This window comes from Amblyomma mixtum, chromosome 8, assembly GCF_055824585.1.
Source record: "Amblyomma mixtum isolate Tamu chromosome 8, ASM5582458v1, whole genome shotgun sequence".
NCBI lineage: Eukaryota > Metazoa > Arthropoda > Arachnida > Ixodida > Ixodidae > Amblyomma > Amblyomma mixtum.
Genome location: NC_143019.1, coordinates 18,081,563 through 18,088,798, shown reverse-complemented (window position 1 = coordinate 18,088,798; position 7,236 = coordinate 18,081,563).

Sequence of the window (7,236 nt, the reverse complement as noted above, 5' to 3'; positions counted from 1 at the left end):
TCTTCCTCGTATCACACGCATACCCATTCTAAAAGAGTACGCTCAATTTAATACATTAAGCGAAATCATCGACCAGCGTGAGGCAAACAGAGCACGCACGATGTCGCTTCAGCTTCATCGTTTACAGAATCTTCCTCCATGGTCATACTGTCAACTCACAGACAATCGCTCCTCTGCTTCGACGCCGATATCAGCCGCGCATCTTCCTTCAGAGTGCATAATATACACTGACGCATCACACACAGCACTGCAGGGAGTTACCGCAGTTTACAGTCCCTCCCATCCTCATCTTAACTCCCGCGCTACATATAGCGCGGATACTTGCTCCTCCCTTGCCTTGGAGCTTCAAGCGATACACAATGTCATTGCTTCCCTTCCACTCGTACCCACTTTCGATATCGTTCACATCACACCGACTCCCTTGCCGCCCTTAAAAGCAGCTTAAGGCTGTCCGGCGCACATTCCAAGTTACAGAATCCATTCACCAACTTTGCACAAAATACCCCTGCCCGTGCGTATACACTGGATTCGCGTTCATGCCCTGGATCCCCATATTCATGCAGATGAAATGACACACCTTGACATATCAGACATCCCGCCACCTTCCCCTCTTCCCCCAGATTCGTCCCTGTCCCATGTTTCCGAGAAACAGGTTTTGCGTCAGCGAACACGCGCTCCTCCGTGTTCGTACCCTCTCCCCCGTAGTCTCACTCGGGAGGAGGAGGTATCTGTGCGCCGAATTCGGGCAGGAGCGGCTCTGACTCCTTCTGTGCGTCATTGGTGGCGTGACAAACGTTTCGAAGTGACTGAGAAGTGTCCTCATTGTGGTGCTGCGCCAAACCGGTGTGACGAAAAACACTTGCTGTGGACTTGCCCGGCTGCGTATTCGCCAACTGCAGCCTGTACAGCCACAAGGCTTGAAACCACGGTGAATTGATCCCGGTGACTGAAGATTGTCACAACGGCTTACCTAAAAGGGATAATAAATCCTCTTAAATGGCGTTATATGCCACTAAGCATCACGATTTGCGACCTAAAAGGAAAAAAATGGAAAAAAAATGAATTAAAAAAAACAATAAAGTTACAGTACAGAAAGCGGAGTCGAACGGCCGACCTTCCATACGCAACACGTGCGTCTAATCCACTGCGCCATAGCGGCGATGTCAAGCCGCCGTTCTGAATGAATATTTATAACCAGCCTTAATGTGGCTGCTACCTGCCGGTGGGCGGCGCTGTCATCGCTGGCTGTACCGGCTGCATTTGGCGAACACGCTGCCCGGCTACCCTAAAGAAGGTAGGCCAGCGATGGGACGTTGCAGGCGACTATCGCAAGTGGACTCATAATCGTTTTATCGTGAACTTTTGCCACTTTTTAAGCGAGGCTTGTTTACACTCCTTATAACTTTCTTTCCCTTTTACATTATGCCTAATGGCAAGCATCTCAAATAAAAAAAAAAACCGCTGCACCACTGCGCCACGAGTGGTACGAGGACACTCAGCGATCTATGAATGCAAAGTAGAGTTGTTAAAGTGGAAAGACTGGCTAGTCGGAGTTGGTGCATAGAATGCATTTTTTTTTAGCGCAAAAAACAGGACGAAGAAAGGAGAGAAAGGAGACACGTGCACATCTCTTTTCTTCGTCCCGTGTTTTTTTCCGCTCAAAAAATGTATTCTAAGTGAAAGGTAGAGACTGATCCATTCAGCATATATAGGCATTAACCCATTAAAATGACTCTATAAATTATTTCCATGGGCATATTCTAGTGAAGTAGATCTGACAATAATCACGAGAATTCTGACCTAATCAAATCGGGAAGTGCAATGAGTTTGAGTAGCTCAATCTGTAAATATGCAATGGACGGACCACAGTACCATCTCTCTGAGGAATGATGCGACAACAGCCTGCGTTTTTATTCCAGCTCCTCGGCTCTACCAGAAGGCGCATCTCTCCGAAGGGTTCATGAGGTCCCCCGGCGCGCACGAAAACGCATCCGCAAACTCCGGCATGTTTTGCAAGGGTACAATGCAACGTGAGCGGCTGTGCCAGTACGGCGAGTTGGGGTCGCGACGCCGCCCGCTGACCGTCGAGCACCACTTGAGGCAGTGGAACACGAAGAAAAGCTGGTCTTCGTTGAGCTGGACGAATGGCACAGTTCTCGTGCGTTGGCGGTCCGGAAGGCTCTGGTACGCCTCGTAAGCAAGCAGGATTCCCGCGTAGTCGGCGAAGCCCTCCGCGTCGATGTGGTCGTCCAGGGTCCTCGCGCGGGATTCTCCCTCTGCCTGCATGCCAGAGTGTAGAGTCAGCAAGCTGTGGTGGCGACATACTGCCGTGCCGCTCTTTCAGAGCGAGAGCTGTACTGTTCGGGGTACACCTTCCGATTTTGAAGTGGATGAGACAATGTCCTTCAATGCCTCACATGGTCAAACCGAACTTAACTGCGTGGTGGTGCGGCCCAAGCTATGGTAGTATGACCACGCGATCATATATGACTTACCGTTGGGGATCAGGCTTTGCCCTTTGACCTTCACCCTTGATTGACATTTGATTTGAGGCAATGGGCATCACATCGACATTGACCGTCAATGCCTCACAATGTCAAATTGAACTTAACTATGTGGTGGCATGGCCCAGGCTATGGTATTATGACTGCGGGTTCATATGGCTATGACCATAGGATACCTGACCTCAACCTTTGACCTTGACTGTGGACCTTGACCCTTGACATTTGATTTGAGACAGTGGACACCATGCTTAGCAGACATTTCGCTCGTATGGGCACCCTGCGCATCCAACTCCCGCGCGACGCGCGCGCCACTGCCGGCGGCGCGCGCTTCCCTGTCAGGAAGGCGGGGGCAGCCTCACAGCTCTCGCTGTGTTGCACGCGCCGTCGTGAAGCAGTTGTGCGCCTCCTTCCCGAGCTCAAAATGGCACATAACAACAGCAGGACACATTGCTGTGTTGCAGGATGCAATAATACATATAGAAATTCGCCTCGGACAAGGTTTTATGGATTTCCAACGCGACATTGGGAGACGGCCCAGCCTTCGCGACGGACAACACGCGCGCGCGGTTTCTGGTCAAACATTGGTCAAACCCATGCGGAAGACGCTTACTTGACTCATGCATTACCTCCTAGACAGGTTTTTGACTCATGGCGAATTCAGCAGACTCGGAGGAATGCTAATGGTCTGGGAACCCTTCCCTTTTCTTGCACCCACGATTTTCGGTCATTGACCTGGCTGTCAACAATATGTGGGCTCAAAAAGGCACGCCGAAACTCGCCCGCAGTCACACCAGAGGAAGAAGCCCAAATTTTGCGCTGCAAAGAATCGTTTACCTTACTTTCAGCTATGCGCGGAATCCTTGCTCGCTTCCACTGCGCCTTCCAAGGCGCGCTTCCAAGGCACGTTTTCAGGGGCAACGGCAACATGCTCCTGATAAATCTTTGCCTCCACGTTTGAACGACTGGATAATAATTTTGTACAATAATCATAAATCCTAATGTCGAAGAATCAGGGCATTTGTACTAAATGCGTAGAAATTAAACAAACCTTGCAATGAAATTCTGCTTTTTGAGCACAAGCTTTCTGCAAGAATCCTGCATGAAATAGCCAGGATACTCCTTTTTTGCAGAATCCCAGTCAAAAAGCTTTATGTTTTCCGCAGGAGTTTCAGTGCGCCCAGGCGCATCGCCGCAGCTCGCATTCCCTTCTGCTTGCAAAACATCGTTCATTTAGTCCGAGACAGGACGCTATGTGTGCGCGCGGCTATGTACATAGAGTTTACATCTTTTGTGATTGTGCGCAGTGGCCGCTCGCGCGCACTTATTTTCGGACAATGTTTGGACATTAGCGCGCGAGTGGCGCGAACTTGATTACTTTTGTATTTTGTAAATAGTGTACAAAGTTCTCCCCTATCCTTTCTAGCTGTCGCTCCCGTCTATACTTTTCCTCACTATCCTCTCCCTTTTCCTTTCATTCCCGCCGGCTGCAGCTCGGGTGCTTAAGATATTAGATAGCAATTGCCGCGGCTGGCAACACTGTTTTGCTTCACTTTTTTTTTTAAATAAACCACTACCACCACCACATTTCATATCACCAAAATACTGACGCACGTGTTGCAGCGATAATGGCCTGGCAGTTGCTGAAAAAGAGAAAATATGAGTGGCAGATTACGCAATTGGCACATCATTTCAAGGCGTAGTTTGGACAGGGTATTCCACATCGAACACCGGAGGTGCGACAAACGAGAATGTTATGAAGTCAAGTTTGCGCCGCTCGCTCAAAAACTGGACTTTTATAATTACCTTCAATGTTATGCCGCCTGGCCGTCTTTGAAAGTTTAGGGTAAGTTTATTTAAATGCAGGAACACTACAGGCTTGCGGGTGGCTCGTTTTGGAGAGCGTTTCACACCGCTCCAAAAACACGGCAACGGCAGCAGCGCATTTACATTTGCCTGCGATGCCTGCCTTGCAACTACAGCTACATAAAAAAAATGAGTGAGAGTTCAGCGGTAACAGGCACCAGATACAAATATTTCTTAGCGTTAATTTGATGGTTTTCGGTGGCGCAGGGATGCTTGTCTCCGCAGTGTACCGGGCTGCTACTTCGCTCCCGTCGCAAGATACCCCCTCTTTCACGTTGTGTACATGGCCTGCTTCAAAAAGCTTCGTTCCTTTCCTGACGTTCGCTCCTCGAAAGAATTTTTCAGCCTCATGAATGCATAGGTCGAAATCCCGCCTCCACGTACAGCGGCAGCCGCTAGCAGACGCCATCCCTTCGCAGTCGCGGGGCGAGCCTTCCTGACAGGGACGAGGAACTGGCCGCGCGGGGGAGCTGAACGCAGCCTCGACGGTGGCGGTGCCTGGCGGGTGCAGGGTGCCTATACCCAAGTTGAAGCCACGTTGAACCCCAGCCATTTTTTGCTTCCGCAATCTGGTTTTCGCCAGCGGCATGCGTCACCATCAGTCATGCGAGTCATCACCACACACTCGCTGGGCGCAGCTAGACCACTATGTCAAGTATTATTGTCCCTCTCTGTGCTTCTACCGTATACGGGATCGTTCACTACAATGCAGTCGTGCAGGAATCTTTAAATTCAGCCTGCATAAAAATATTCTTTCTCAGCTTTATATCAAGCGCGGCCTATACTTCATCTTAGTAGTTCTTTGTAGCACTACAAAAGCTATGACGAGTGCAAAGGCGACGTTCTGAAGTTGCAGAAAGTAGTGCTAGTGGAAAATTGGCATTTGGGAGAGCGTACGCTAAAATATTACGTGTATAGCAGTGTACATGTGCCGAATGCTATTTAAAATAGACTTTTACTGTACGCTCGCGTTACGTACGTTCCATCCACAGTTCAGCGTGCGTGACTTGTCACTGTTCTAGCGCAACCTAAAATGTCGTTTCCAAAATGGCGGCGTTCTTCAAAGCAGGACCCCTCGATTCGGATTTGATTTGTCGTTGTTGCTGCCGTTTTCAGTAAGTTCACTGGCAATAAATGGGGAATCAGGCTTTCGCTTCGTCTCATCTCGCCTATAAAGAAAAGAAAATGTATGAGCGATATATTCGCTTTATTTTTTATTTACGGTGACCATTCGGGCCGCTTCTAGATTTAAAGAGCAGCGCCGGTTTATTGACAAAAATGCTTCTCTTTGTAAAACCAGATGGTGCCACTAGGCTGAGCTTATCGTGCGTCTCCGTTTGCATACGCTGAACTAAAGCTACGAATGTCACAAATGGTTTAACGCCGCGTAAAACGCTTGCGTTTTGCATACGTAAGCGTGTACATGCTTATGGTATGTAGGCAGCATTTCTAACCATATTTTTGTGCCCCGATAGCAGACGACGAGAAGTGGAGGAGCACGTTTAACGCGCTCTCGTGATCAGCTGAGGAGGTTTTTAAAATGAATGGAAGGAGAAACCACACTGAAAGGAGGACCAGACACTGCAGGGTAACTTTTAACTATTTGATCGAGACCAGTCTACACAGTACACGTACAAAGCCTAGCGGGGAAGAGTAGCAAAAAGGAGCGAACAGAGAAACTACACAGTAAAAAAATTTGCACCCTTAAAGGTGTAGCGCTCATGGCTGAACCCTTTCCACACCCTCATTTTTTTCTTATTTTTTTTGGAAAAGGGTGCGCTGAGCACGTTACCACCTTTAATGCACCTATGGATCCTTCAAAGCTGCAAAGCTGCACCATGGATCCTTCAAAGCTGCAAGCATAATTATAGTTGGAGATGCCGTAACGTCAGTACAAAGTTAGACAGGGCGTCGGCAGCTTTTCGTAGGAAATGTTTGGCTTCCATTAAAGAGTGGACCCCAAAAAAGAAATTGATCAGCGCCTTTTAAAGCAATAAAATCCTATAACACTTTAAACCTGTCGGAAAAAGGGTGCGACAAGCATACTTTGCACCCTTTTAGGCAGCCAGAAAATAATGGTGCAACTGTAACGATCCCACCCTTGCTATGGGTGCGACGAGCATACTTTGCATCCTTTTGGGAGGGTGCAAGGGTGTGAGTTATAGACACGGAAATGCACCCTTACGGGTGCAATTTTTTTTACAGTGTAGGCTATGTGTTAGGGAAATATTCGCTGAGACTCATCGTTTCTCGCAAAACTGAACCGCAGGAGCCGCTGCTTAGTTCTGACTCTGCCTACACATTCACTGCTGCACGGCGTTCTCAGCACGAACCTCGTCCAAGATGGCAGTTCAAGGTGCGTCCCCTTCGGCGAAGAATCAGCCTTCGGTGTGTGTGTGTGTGTGTGTGCGTGTGTGCGTGCGTGCGTGCGTGTGTGTGTGTGTGTGTGTGTGTGTGTGTGTGTGTGTGTGTGTGTGTGTGTGTGTGTGTGTGTGTGTGTGTGTGTGTGTGTGTGTGTGTGTGTGTGTGTGTGTGTGTGTGTGTGTGGAATTTGGCACTGATCCAAGCGGTAAAGCTGGTGGCGCGTGAAGATGTGTGCGTAGGCTTCCGGATAATGGGATGCTTGGATGGGCAGCACACGCAGCTGATTTGGAGTAACTACCGGGCAATCTCGTGGCTTGCACGGGTCCCGGAGGTGCTCCCACCGAAGGGTGCTCCCGAATCGGAACTTTTCGACTCCCGGAGTGTGCCGGAGAACCCTCCGGTGGGTGCTCATCAAGAACCTGATATCTTCTACGGACTATGGCTTCACGAAGGTACTGGGTGGGCTCCCTATAACGGCTTTCGTCGTAAAATTTATCTCAATCCA